This window comes from Pleurodeles waltl, chromosome 6 (assembly GCF_031143425.1).
Source record: "Pleurodeles waltl isolate 20211129_DDA chromosome 6, aPleWal1.hap1.20221129, whole genome shotgun sequence".
In the NCBI taxonomy this organism is placed as follows: domain Eukaryota; kingdom Metazoa; phylum Chordata; class Amphibia; order Caudata; family Salamandridae; genus Pleurodeles; species Pleurodeles waltl.
This window is the reverse complement of record NC_090445.1, coordinates 156,798,218-156,813,380: the sequence shown is the minus strand read 5'-3', so window position 1 is coordinate 156,813,380 and position 15,163 is coordinate 156,798,218.

Genomic DNA, 15,163 nt, shown 5'->3' with positions numbered 1-15,163 from the left:
GTCCCCGCCGTGGAGCTCCCCTCATCCTCCGTCCCACTGGTGAACTCCGAGTCCGTTGTCTCGCCCTCCAGGGCCATGTGGGATGCAGCTCCCACCTGCTCCTGTGCCACTGCTCCTCCGCCGGATTATGCTAATGCACAAAAGAACAGGGATACCACAAAAAGGGGGGACGACAGAAGAAAGACATGTTGAGTGCATGCATTACTGCTACCGTTGGCGGACACGAGAGGCACAGAAGCCCCCTGCACTACGCCGAGCACTTGGGCTCCACTGTTCAATCCCTGGGACATGGCCTACAAGGCTGTGGACGACATCTGCACACATGGATGACACAGGAGCCTGACTAGGTGTACTTGGCACTGTACACGGGTGGGGTGCCACAGGGTCTGCCAGAACAAGGGGACCTTGCCTACTAAACTTGCCCTGGCCTAGGGAAACCCACAGCCGACCTCCCCCACCCAGACACCTCCACTGCGCACAAAATCAGCAGAATGAGAGTGTACTCACCCCCTTGTGGCTGCTGTGATACCCCCATGCGCCCATCCAACTCCGGGTACGCCACCGCCAGGATCCTGAACATCAGGGGGGTCATGGTGCGACGGGCACCCTTCCCACGTTGGGAGGCCATCCCCAGCTGGGCCTCCGCCGTCTTCTTGCTCCAGCGGCGAATGTCCTCCCATCTCTTACGGCAGTGGGTGCTCCGTCTGTGGTAGACCCACAGGGTCTGGACGTCCTTGGCGATGACACGCCAAATATCTTTTTTCTGGTGGGCACTGACCTACATGAATTGTGCAGGGGGAAAAGAAAAGTTATTACCAAATGCACCATCACAGTCATTGGCCCCCATCCCTACCCTTGCCATGATGCACAAGCACTCACCGTCGTTTCATTGACGCCTCAATCCCCCCCCCCCCATCTTTCATCCACCCCACTCTATACAGGCATAGCCCATACAGCATGCTCCCAGTGTATTTACCTGTTTGTCTGGAGGACCGTAGAGTAACATGTACTGGGGGAGGGCCCCATCCACGAGTTTCTCCAACTCCTCCGATGTGAAGGCAGGGGCCCTTTCCCCAGATGCACAAGCATTGTCTCTTCCAGACCGAGGTCACAGCAGCACTTGCAGGGTAGGTCCTCTCCTGTCAAAGATCAGGTATCGAGTGATTGAAAAGATAGAAAATGGCGGTCAACCTCCGCGGCGGTGTGTACCGTCACCGCCGGCGTACATCGTCATTGGCTCCTGGGACCCATAGGATCCAATGTTAACCAATGCAGCATTGCGCCATGGTCTTCGAACGTCTACCACGACGGTGTACACGCCAGCGCAGTTACCTCACATCCCATTGTCCCACTTTACAGGTCAGGTAGCCGCCATTTCAGGGGCCCACATGGCTTAATTTTTAAATGCGTCACACATACCTAGGCCTAGCCTCAACACACATACAGGCCAATTTTCGCATTATGATTCGTGTTCTGTGTAAGCTGTGGGTACGTACCTCTGAGTTGTTGGACTCTGTGCTCGCTGTTGTCCTTCATAGGCACCGTCCGCTGGGACATGTGAGGAGATGGCGGCATCCTCCTGTTTACAGACCGCTGGTGGACCTGTCGTCAATGGAGGAAAGACATGTGATCATCACCTACAGGCTTGACCGTGCCACAATCCAGGAACTGTGTACACAGTTGGAGCCAGACCTGATGTCAGCAATCTGCCATCCCACAGGAATCCCCCCTCAAGTGCAGGTGCTGTCAGTGCTCCATTTCCTTGAAAGTGGGTCATTTCAAACAACAGTGGCCATAGCATCAGGGATGTCCCAGCCTATGTTTTCCAACGTGTTGTCCAGAGTGTTGTCTGCCCTGCTGAAACACATGTAGAGCTACATCGTTTTCCCTCAGGTGGAGGATTTGCCTACAGCGAAAGGAGACTTCTATGCCCTGGGACATATCCCCAACATCATAGGTGCCATTGATGGGACCCATGTGGCTTTGGTACCCCCCGCAGGAGTGAACAGGTGTACAGAAACCGGAAGAGTTATCATTCAATGAATGTGCAGATGGTGTGTTTGGCAGACCAGTACATCTTCCATGTTAATGCCAAGTTCCCTGGCTCAGTGCATGACGCCTACATCCTGCGGAATAGCAGCATCCCTTATGTGATGGGTCAACTCCAGAGGCACCGTGTGTGGCGAATAGGTGAGCACCTGGAAGCAAGTCAGTGGGAATGGTTGTCTGGATCTGGGGATATCCCTACAGGTTAGTGTGTGTCTAACAGTTGTCCCTCGCCATTTGCAGGTGACTCTGGGGTCAGTAGCCATGCCAGGTTGGGGTAACCAGTGAGGAATCCCAGGACAAGAGCAGAGGAACGCTACAATGAGGCCCATGGGCGAACTCGGCGGATAATAGGCGGACCTTCGGCCTCCTGAAGGCCAGGTTCAGGTGCCTCCATATGACAGGTGGATCCCTATTCTACTCACCAAAGAAGGTGTGCCAGATCATCGTGGCCTGCTGTATGCTTCACAACTTAGCTTTGCGACGACAGGTGCCTTTTCTGCAGGAGGATGGTCCAGATGGCGGTGTTGTTGCAGCTGTGGAGCCTGTGGACAGTGAAGACAAGGAAGCAGAAGAAGAGGACATGGACAACAGGAACTCGGTTATCCTGCAATATTTCCAGTGAGACACAGGTAAGAATACAAACCTGCCTACTACATGTACTTTAACACTACTACCTCTCTACTGTCTGTCGTTTTCACCCAGTGTATGGTCACTGAGTTGTCACTTTCCCTTACGATTTTACAGATGTGTGTCCCACAGCGTGACATCTGCTTTATTTCCTCATGGACTAGAGCTGTGTGACATAGGTATGTTGACATTACATATGAAAGAGCATTTTGACACTGTAATTGCTAATACACTATTTTGAAATCACAGACTGACTCCAGATTGTTTTGTGCTTCAAGTGTGTTTATTTAAGTGCTCAATATTGGAGGGGGTTGTAAAATGGTGAGGGGTGATGGAGGAATGTCCATGGCAGAGTCCAGTCTATTAGTCTCACAGGTGCATTGCCCAAATGGCATAGGAAGTGGAGCTGGGGCAGTTTGAGGATGGACAGGGTGACAAAGTGGGACAGTAAGCTGACATTCAGGGAGGTTTCATTTCTTGGTGGGGGTCTTGGCATCGTTCTCTGTCTTTGTCCTGGATCTCAGGGACCATTTGCGGGGTGGTTCTCCCTCTGCAGGGGGTGGGGTGCTGGTGTGGTGGTCCTGTGGCGGTGCCTCCTGTCCACTAGCGCCGGCGGAGGTGGTGGGCAGTTCATCTTCCATGCTAGTGTCAGAGGCCCCTTCTTGTGCCACAGTGTCCCTCCTGGTGTTGAGTACTTCCTTCAGCACCCCTACCATGGTGCCCAGGGTGGAATTGATGGCTCTGAGTTCCTCCCTGAAGCCCAAATACTGTTCCTCCTGCAGGTGCTGGGTCTCCTGAAACTTGGCCATTACCATTGCCATAGTCTCCTGGGAGTGGTGGTAGAGTCCCATGATGGAGGAGAGGGCCTAGTGGAGAGTGGGTTTCCTTGGCCTGTCCTCCCCCTGTCGCACAGCAGCCCTCCCATTTCCGCTGTGTTCCTGGGCCTCCGTCCCCTGGACCATGTGCCCACTACCACTGCCCCCAGGTCCCTGTTGTTGTTGGGGTCGTGGGTTATCCTGGGTTCCCTGTAGTGGTGGACACACTGCTGATTGACGTGTCCTGGGGACAGAGGTATGGGCCCACTGGGTGGGTGCTGTGCTGGTATTTCCAGAGGGGGGAAGGCCTGTAGTGGCCTGTGCCACTGTGCCAGTGTGAGGGGAACCGACTGTCCGAGGTCCCCGATGGGCCAGGCTGGTCATCTAGATCCAGTTGGACAGAGCTGCTGTCATCACTGTGGGTCTCTTCTGTTGGTGGTGTGTACATGTGTGGACCCTCCTGTCCGGTGACGTTGGGTAGGGGTCCTGCAGGGGTATAAAAGGATGTTTATTACATCTGTGTGTGCCATGGTGTGCAATAGGTGGGTGTCCATGTACCCCAGTGCTTGCATTCCTGTGTGGGACCTTGTGTATTGGTGGTTTAGGGGGGTGTGGGTATGTGCATTGGCCATGCTTTGGTGATGGGTGTCCATGCTTTGTTGTTGCATGCAGGGCTTGGCATTGGGATGGGTGGGTTGTGATAGTGGAACATTTGTGAGGAGTAGGAGTGATGGGGGTGAGGGTGGGGGTATGTGATGGCATGCAGGTAGGGTGGGGGATGTAATAGTAAAGCTTTGACTTACCAGAGTCCATTCCTCCATCTACTCCTGCAAGGCCCTCAGGATGCAGAATCACCAAGACCTGCTCCTCCCATGTTAGTTGTGGGGGAAGAGTTGGGGGTCCGCCGCCAGTCCTCTGAACCGCAAGGTGGTGTCTAGAGACCACGGAACGCACCTTCTCCCGTAGGTCATTCCACCTCTTCCTGATGTCATCCCTATTTCTTGGGTGCTGTCCCACTGCGTTTACCCTGTCCACTATTCTTCGCCATAGCTCCATCTTCCTAGCTATGGAGGTGTGCTGCACCTGTGATCCGAATAGCTGTGGCTCTACCCGGACGATTTCCTCCACCAGGACCCTGAGCTCCTCCTCAGAGAACCTGGGGTGTCTTTGCCGTGCCATGGGGTGGTGTGGGTGATGTGTGGGGTGGTGTGTATAGTGATAAGTGGGGTGATATTTATTGGTGTGTTGTGTGAGGTGCGTGGAAGTTCTGTGGGTGATGGTATTGTGTGCCTCTGGATGCTTGGTAGTTGTTTGTGGTGTCTCTCTCTGGCCTTCTCTCGGTAATTGTGGTCGTAGGGGTTTGTGGGTGATGTGGGGGTGTGTTTTATATTGTAATGGGTGTGTGGGAGTAGTGTGTGTATGTGTATCAGGTGTGTGTATTTTGAATTGTCCAATGTGGTGGTGTTTTGTAAATGTGTGTGTATTTTGAGCGCGGCGGTGTGTACAGCCAATGGAATACCCCGGTTGAAAGATCGCCGCGTGGATTCGTGTGTCGTGATAGTGTGGGCGTATTTCTGTTGGCGTGACGGTGGAGGTTTTGTTTTCGCCAGTTTATCACTGACCTTTGGTGTGGCAGACTTGTGTGGGTGTCTGAATTTTGGCAGATCTAAAAAACTTCTCCTGCCAAACTTTGACCTCTTCCCTTAACCTCCCCCCCGTCCTTCCCCTAGGGCCAGGCTTTCCAGGTCCCAGCCCAGCACCTCAGCCACCAAATCCCCAGGCACAGTAGTGCCAGCAACTGTGGGGTCAACGACTGCGCCACACATCAGGGCTGCCAGTGTGCCACGTAGCGAGGGCAAGGACATTCCGCCACCTGCCAAGGTGAAAAAGGTGCCCACATCCCAGAGGGAGAAGCCGAAAGTACCAGCCACCAAGGGCTCAGCAAAAACCAAAGGGCATAGTGGCAAGACAACTGCGGCACCATCAAAGCTGGGGAAGGGCCAAAAGCTGAAGAGCAGGTTAGGAGAGGGCATGGTGGCACCGACTGAGGGACCAGTGTCACACTTTCTGTCCACGAACACGCCAACCTGTATGGCGGCGAACACCGCTAGCTCTCCCGCCACCACAACTGCCACCTGCACCGCCCCGGCACATCTACAGCCTCAACAACAGTCCCCAGCCTCTTCACCAGTGGGCAGCCGTCCGAGGCTACAGGAGACGTCCTGCTGTGTCCCTCAGCAGGTGCTGACCGATGCACCACCGCCAGCCCCGCAGTGACAGACTTCCATCACTGTTTCCACCTGCAGGTGGAAGGCACAGCGGCAGCAGTGTGGGGTATGTCGCTGCCTCCGGCGTATCATGCTACCTGAACCTCGCAAATCTCGTACACACACATCTAGGTGAGGGAATTGTACCGGCCACACTGCACGTGGAGCACTCTGGGCACCAGGCCCCCTCCAGAACCAGTGGAGAGATACATCCACTACCTCAGTCCTTGGCAGGATGAAGCACTCTAGGCACAAAGCCCCCTACAGAACCAGTGGAGAGATTCATCCACTACCTCAGTCCTTGGCATGATGAAGCACTCTGGGCACAAAGCCCCCTCCAGAACCAGTGGACAGATACATCCAATACCTCACTCCTTGGCAGGATGAAGCACACTGGGCACCAGGGCCCCTCCAGAACCAGTGGAGAAAGGCATCCACTACCTCAGTCTTTGGCAGGATGAAGCACTCTGGGCTCAAAGCCCCATCCAGAACCAGTGGAGCTTGACATCCACTTGAGAGACTTTGGCTTTGCACTCCCCAGGATAAAGCTGTGGGCAACCCACCCACTGGAGAGACTTGAGGGACTGTGGCTTTGCACTCCCCAGGATAAAGCAGTGGGCAACCCACCCACTGGAGAGACTTGAGAGACTGTGGCTTTGCACTCCCCAGGATAAAGCAGTGGGCAACCCACCCACAGGAGAGACTTGAGAGACTGTGGCTTTGCACTCCCCAGGATAAAGCAGTGGGCAACGCGCCCACTGGAGAGACTTGAGAGACTGTGGCTTTGCACTCCCAAGGATACATCAGTGGGCATGGAGCCCCCTCTTGCAGCAGTGGCGTTGTGCGTTCATCAGGCTGAGGTGTCCCCCCTCCCCCTACTCCTGAGGTGCCTGTATATTTTCTATCTGATGTCCCAGCAGTGTTCTATCTGTTTCCAGTCAAGTATCATGTGTGGGCCTCGCCCATGCATTTTGGGCCCAGTAGTCCACGGACAATGATTAGTACACTATCCGGACTTGTGTAATTGGTGTACATATTTGTATATACTGAATTTTGACTTTTGACTAATGGATTTTTAATGATTACAATGGTTATAATCATTTCATTTTGTCCTTGCGTTCTTCCAGGGGGTGGGGGGTGTATATGTAATGTTGCTGCATGTATTTGTGTGTATGTTGTTGTGTGTGAGGGTGGGGGTGTTGCGTGTGTGTGTCACTCTCTTTCCTCCCCCCCTCCCTGTGCTGTAGGTGCAGTACTCACCGGGGTCGCCACCGCCGTTCGTACTACTGGTAGAAGAGGAGGTAAACCAACATTGGCAGTACGTGTAGTTCGGGCTCCATGGCGTCCTGGTTCCTCGTTGGGTGTCGAGAGGTGAGTGTTTTCCCTTCTGTGTACTGTTTCTGCCGTGCTTTTGATAGCGTTGGTCCTGCCCGGAAAAGGTGGCGGATGGGCCTCTTGTGATACAGTGGGCGGTACTTTGTCTCCCGCCTGTCTGTTGGCGGTGTCCGCTGCGCTGTTTGTTTCTACCGCCGTGGCGGTCGGAGTGTTAAAGTGGCTGTCTATGTTGGCGATTTCCGCCACGGTCGTAATCCCATTTTTTTCCCGCCGGCCTGTTGGCGGTATTACTGCCGCTTTACCACCGACCGCCAGGGTTGTAATGAGGACCTAAGTCTTCTGAGATTTTGGGGGCGTGGCCTGCCGCGTGAGACCAAGTCCTATTGCAAGTCTTGCCCCATCTGACCCCATCTTGCGGATACTCTGTCCCCCCAAAGAGAAATTCAAGGGGGCCCATTCTATCTGCAATCAATGGGATACTGTGACTGCCAATTGAGTGCATTCTCAGCACTAAATGAGATGGCTTTGGTGGCCTTGTGGCTCCGACACTGCTGGATGCACATGGGAAGGAGCAACCACCGCTCTTACTGCATCTCCAGTGACACCCCGGAGGCTGATCGCCTGGCACCCCTGTTCTGTGGGTCTGGTCTGGGGAAGCCCTCCACAGCTGCTGAAGGCCCCCAGGGTGAGAGCTGCAAGGGAGCGAGAGATCCCTGGCCATCGGACAGCAAACAGAGATAATCGTGCATATGTAGGCGGGCCCCCAGACCTTGTTAACCTGTGCTCGGACTGAAACCAATGGTGAGGCGCATGCGGGGCTGCGGTGGACGGCGAGCTGATTCCTCCCCAGCCTCCCTGTGCCTTGGAAACTGCAGATGGTGCCTAAGCGGCCCAGGGACTCCCCAAGCACAGAGGTGGCCATTTCTGGTAAGCTTAAAAGAAAATATATTAACATTATAAATGTGTATAGACCTGTGTATAGACACTGATCAACACACATTTTTGACAAAGCTTTTAGCCCTGCTGACCCCCTTCTTACGTGTGATTCAGTCTTTGAGACTTTAATTGTGTTGCTGACCCATCCCTGGATCGCTCGCACACCCACTGCATGACTCCCCCACGCACTGCATAGCCTGAGAGTTTACAGACTTGCAACAGAGCTGGGCCCTAGTAGACTCCTGGTGAAACAGATATCCCCAATCTAGAGACTACTCCTATAATTCCCCCATGCATGAGCTTCACATGCACCTCAACACCTTTTTATGCTCTACTGCTACACCGACATTAGTGCAAAACGTTGAATATCTTACCTGTGCTCTTTCAGATCACAATCCGATCCTCATCCACTTGAACTAGCAAAGGTCACTTACTAAGATGCACACACAGAGACTAAGCCTGAGGCATTGGATGACCTGCTATTTCAAGACACAATTAGGGGGAAAATAAACACTTACTTTGCAGATAATGCAGAAACAGCCTCAACCCCCCAACTGGAGTGGGACAGTTTTAAGGTGGTGCTCTGGGGCTGTTGCTTGTCGGAGTCGATGGGAATCTGAAGCACACTGCTGTGGGAGCTCAGCGATGCAGTAGACAAACTACGAGACATACAAGAGCAACATCCTGAACACCTGGAATTACAGACCGCATACTGAGCAACTATGCTCATTCGACTATAGGGCCTATATGGAAAAACCCCATGCAGAGATCAACTGATCTAGTTGGCCAACCCTACTATAATGGGCACACCCATAGTGGAAATACTTTCCCCTACTGATGATACTCTTTATTCTCAATCGGCAATTAACAACTGTTTTCTACAATACTATCAAGAACTATACATGAGCAGGTCCCAACATGATAGTACAGCCATACAAGACTTTCTGGCACTTATCCCCTTCACACGAATTACAGCAGAGAAGGCCAACAGCCTGGGGACAGACATTACCACACAGGAAATCGTTGGAGCAATTAAAAGGGTCGCAAAGGGCAAAAACCCAGGCTCTGATGGATTCCCAGTGGAATTCTATGCAGTTTACTCCTCAGAACTCACCCACCAACTGGCTGCTCTCTTCAAGGCCACCAAACATTCTGGTAGCCTTCCACACACCACCAGGGAAGCACTAGTGGTACCACTCTTAAACTATAGGCCGCTATCAATGCTAAATGTAGACTATAAAATACTGAGGAAAGTCCTAGTAACAGTCTCCTCCCACTTATGACACAAGTCATTCTCCCTGACCAAGCAGGCTTTATCCCCGGTCATAACACTGCCCGGAATGTGAGGATATTACTGTCCCTCTTAGAAGCTACGACATATGAAAAAGAGAAAGCAGCCTTGATTGGGACTATCTGTATGGGTTCATGCTCTGTATGTGATTAAAGAATCACTTTGTTGCCTAGACGCAACTATCTGATAAAGACTTCTAGGTGCAGATTCCTTACCTTTCAATTTCCCCAGGCATCAGACTGTATCTGGAGATTTTTTCTTCAAACAGTACCCCTGCGTGCCATGAGGTGGCGTCGGTCGACTCTGCGGGCGTCATTGGCGTCGTGGTCACCGTGGTGATGTCATGGTCGTATCTAGGCACTACCCCGGCACGCTGATATCAGTTCTTTTCTTTCCGCGCCAGCCTACACACAGATCCGGAGAAGAGCTACCCCAGTAATTTTTTGACTAACTGAGACATTTTGGCAAATTTGTTTTTGACGAGTTTTGGTGCATTGAGGGATGTCCCGTAAGACCGGATTTAAGCCCTGTGACTCCTGTCACCACATGATGTTGATGACAGCTCCGCACCTCGTGTGACTCTGGTGTTTGGAGCATCCAAAGTCGTGCTCTGAGTGTGGGCCATCAACCCGAAAACTTTGAGGGAGCAGTCCCTGAAGTTCATGGCAGCCTGACACTCGACTCAGTGTCGTTCCCAGTCCCGTACGAGAGGATGGTCAGGAGACCAGTCGCCGAGTCACCACCATTCTTCTTCGTCAAGTCATCTGGACATTCGGGTAAGAAGTAGTCGTCGAAGAAGGCGAAACGTTCTTCAACTTCGCCCCGTCGTTCGCAGGATGCGATGCCGGAAGCGCGTCAACGCTCTAGGCCTTTGTCCTCAGAGCCTCATCCTGGGTCCGCTCCGTACCTCCCTCAATTTCTGGGAGCCGGGGCGACCCCTGCCCAACTTAAGGAGTTCTATGAGGCCATGCGTCTCATATTTGGGCCGTGTGACCCACCCTTGGCGCCTTCGGGCCCAGGGGAGTCGTTGAGGCCCTTCTCAGGTTCAAAGTTGGCAACTTCAGTCCCGACTCCGGAGAGACCATCTGGATCCGCTTGCGGATCCGCCCCGACGCTGGTCTTTCCAACACAACCTTCCCTGGCATCGGGTCAGACGTCGACGTTCCCAGCGCCGATTGGGCCCACAATTGACGTCGACCCTATACTCATTCCTGACGACCCGGAGATGTAACATCATCGCTCAACGCAGATTCAGTTTTCCATGGGCCCTGCTGTGCCCAGGGTTGATCCTGAACCCTATTACTATGGGTATGGATATGGGGAGAGTGTTGAGAGGTCGCTGGACCCTTTTGAAGACCAGCATGAGCCTAAACTGGATTGGGTACAGGATCTGGGTGATGCCAGTGGGTTGGACACCTCCCCTGACACTGGCCTGTTCTTTCCCCATACCATGGCTACGGAGGAGGGAGCGTCTGATTCTATGGTGGTGAGAAAGCCGGCTGAGGTTTTGAACCTCAAGCTTCCTTCTGTGGAGGTCAGGCCTAACCTCCTGACCAAAGTGCTTCAGCCTGGGGCCCCCAACTCGGAACCTCTTCTCCCTTCAATGAAGCACTTACAGATGTCCTACCGGAGGCCTGGTCCAAATGCAGCACAGGGGCTCCTGTAAATAGGACGACTGCCCGTCGCCATCGGCCTGCGTCATTACAAACTCCCAAGCACCATAATGGCTACACTGAATACTGGGAAGATTGTTATTAAACTTCTCAGCACAATAAACCCACACTGATTCCATTGTGGTATTTATTGAAAAATGCACACAGAGGGCATCTTAGAGGTGCGCCCTGTATATTAGCCCAACTGCTAGTGCAAGGTTGACCGGTCCGTGCCGGCCTGCCACTTCCAGACGAGTTTCTGACCAAATGGGGTGAATGCCTTTGTGCACTGTGTGGTCAGAAACAAAGCCTGTCCTGGGTGGAGGTGCTTCACACCTCCCCCAGTGGTGAGCCTCAAAGGCTCAGGCCTGGTGTTAGTGCCCCAGGGTACTCCAGCTAGTGGAGATGCCCCCCCCCCCGGACAAGCCCCCACTTTTGGCGGCAAGACCAGAGGGATAATGAGAAAAACAAGGTAGTCACCCCTTCAGCCAGGTCCACCCCTAAGGTGACCAGAGCTGAAGTGACCCCCTCCATGAGAAATCCTCCATCTTGCTTTGAAGGATTAGGACGGATAGGGATTGCCCCACTCCCCCGAGGGAGTGGGCACAAGAAGGGTGTAGCCACCCTCAGGGACAGTAGCCATTGGCTACTGCCTTCTGACCCTAACACACCCCTAAATTTAGTATTTAAGGGCGACCCTGAACCCAACTCTAAAAGATTTCCTGACGCCCTTAAGAAAGAAGGAATGCTGAGCTGAAAACCCCGCAGAGAAGAGGAGACAACAACTAACTCGGCCCCAGCCCTACCGGCCCGTCTCCTACTTTGAAAAGCTGCAAGAAAAGAAGCAACGGGTTCTGCAGGACCAGCGACCCTCTGAAAAGACTCCAGGGGACTGCCTGCATCACCAGGAATCAAGAAACCCCCGTGGACAGCGGACCTTCGCAAAGAAAAGACCAAGAAACCAACTTTAAAGGGACTCTCACCTAACTCCAGAAGCCTGAGTACGAGTACTCTGCCCCCAACGCCCCCGGCCCATGTCCAGAGAAACCAGCTATCCAGAGAGAACCCCCAGGCAACTCCGATGATGTGTCCACTCTGGGCTGACCTCTCTGCACCCCCACGACAATGCCTGCAGAGGGAATCTCGAGGACCCCCCTGACCGAGACTTCTCCCCCAAACCAAAGAGAAACCGACCACCAGTGCAGCAACGACCAGCAGGCAGCCCTCACCCTTGCCCAGTCAGTGGCTTGCCCGAGAGGCCCCCCTGTGCTCTGCCTGCAGCGCCTAAGTGATCCCCGGGTCCCTCCATAGAGTTCTATTGAGAACCCAACATTCTGTTGATACACTGCACCCGGCCGCCCTTTTGCCACTGAGGGTGCAGTTTTTGTGCTTCCTTGTGGCCCCTCAAGTACTCCTCCAAACCCCCCTGGTCTGCCCTCCGACAACACGGGTACTAGCCTGCAAGCAGACTGGAACCGGAGTACCCCCTGTCTCCATAGGCGTCCACATTATTTTGGCTCTTGTTTGACCTCTGTACCTGACCGGCCCTGTGTTGCTGGTGCTGGGTGCTTGGGGTTGCCTTGAACCCCGACGGTGAGCTACCTATGCCCCGGAGACTGAACCCGTAAGTGTGGTACTCGCCTCAGAAACTGTACTTTACTTTCCTACCCCAGGAACTGTTGAAAATTGCACAGTGTCCACTTTTAAAATAGCTTTTTGCCATTTTAAAGAAAACTGTGTACAAAATTGATTCTATTCAAGTCCTAAGTATTACTTTGCAAAGTACTTTTCATTTAATGTACTTACCTGCTATATGAATTTTGTGGTTCTAAAAATAAATTAACAAAATAATATTGTTCTATATGAAAACTTGTTGGCCTGGAGTTAATTCATTGAGTGTGTGTGTCCACTTATTGCTTGTGTGTGTACAACAAATGCTTAACACTACCCTCTGATAAGCCTAACTGCTCAACCACACTACACAAACAGAGCATTTGTATTATCTATTATTGCCTCTGTCAAGCCTCTTGGGGAACCCCTGGATTCTGTGCACACTATGGGGGTCATTACAACATTGGTGGTAAAAGCTGCTTACCGCCGTGCAGACGACCGCCAACACACCGCCGCATAACACCACTGCCATTATGACCCACAGCTTGGAATCCGTCAAAATTTAGACACCCACACAAGTCCGCCACACCAAAGGTCAGTGATAAACTGGCAATAACAAAACCGACACCGTCACGCCAACAGAAATACGCCCACACTATCACGACCCACGAATCCACGTGGCGGTCTTTCAACCACGGTATTCCATTGGCGGTACACACCGCTGCGCTCAAAATACACACACTCCTACAAAACACATCCACACTGGACAATTCCAAATACACACACCTGATACACATACACACACCACTCCCACACATCCAATACAATATAAAACACACCCACAAACCCTTACGACAACAATTGCGACTGAAGGCCAGAGAGAGACACCACCAGAAAGAACAATAGCATCCACAGGGACACTACATCCACGCACCTCACACAACACACCTCTAAGTATCACCCCGCACATCACAACACACACCACCCCACATATCACCCACACCACCCCATGGAAATCATCCGGGTAGAGCCACAGCTATTCGGATCACAGGTGCAGCACACCACCATAGCTAGGAAGATGGAGCTATGGCGCAGGATCGTGGACAGGGTCAACGCAGTGGGACAGCACCCAAGAACTAGGGATGACATCAGGAAGAGGTGGAAAGACCTACGGGGGAAGGTGCATTCCGTGGTCTCAAGACACCAGATTGCGGTTCAGAGGACTGGCGGCAAACCCCCACTTTCTCCCCCAGAACTCACAACATGGGAGGAGCAGGTCTTGGCTATACTACATCCTGAGGGCCTCGCAGGAGTAGCTGGAGGAATGGACTCTGGTAAGTCAAATCTTAACCATTACATCCCCACCCTACCTGCATGCTATCACATACCCCCACCCTCGCCCTCACCCCCATCACTCCAACTCCTCACATATGTCCCAATATCACAAACCACACATCTCAATCCCTGTATGTAACACCAAAGCATGGACACCCATCACCAAAACATGTCCACTGCACATACCCATACACCCCCCTAAACCATTATCACACAAGGTCCCACTCAAGAATGCAAGCACTGGGCTACAGGGTCACCCACCCATTGCACACTATGGCACACACAGATGCAATAATCATGCTTTTACACCCCTGCAGGACCCCTACCCAACGTCACCGGACAGGAGGGTACAGATATGTCCACTCCACCCACAGAAGAGGCCAACAGTGATGACAGCAGCTCTGTCCAACTGGATCTAGATGCCCAGCCCGGCCCATCTGGGACCTCGGGACAGTCGGTTCCCCTCACACTGGCACAGGCCACTACAGAGCTTCCCCCCTCTGGAAACACCAGCACAGCACCCACCCAGCGGGCCCATACCTCTGTCCCCAGGACACGTCAAGTAGCAGTGTGTCCACCACTACAGGGAACCCAGGCTAACCCACCACCCCAACAACACCAGGGACCTGGGGGCAGTGGTAGTGGGCACACGGTTCAGGGGACAGAGGCCCAGGGAAACAGGGGAACTGGGAGGGCTGCTGTGCGACAGGGGGAGGACAGGCCCAGGGAACCCACTCTCCACGAGGCCCTCTCCAACATCATGGGAGCATACCACCATTCCCAGGAGACAATGGCAACGGTACTGGCCAAGTTTCAGGAGACCCACCGGCTGCATGAGGAACAGTATTTGGGGTTCAGGGAGGAACTCAAATCCATCAATTCCACCCTGGGCACCATTCTAGGGGTGCTGAATGAACTCGTCAACACCAGGAGGGAAACTGTGGCACCACAACGGGCCCCTGACACTAGCCTGGACGAGGAACTGCCCACCACTTCCGCCGGCGCTAGTGGACAGGAGGCACCGCCACAGGACCACAACACCAGCACCCCACCCCCTGCAGCTAGAGAACCACCCCGCAAACGGTCCCTGAGATCCAGGACAAGACCCCCGCCAAGAAATGAGACCACCCTGATTGTCATCCTTTTGTCCCACTTTGTCACCCTGTCCATACTTAAACTGCCCCAGCTCCACTTCCTATGCCCCTTTGGACAATGCACCTGTGAGACTAATAGACTGGACTCTGC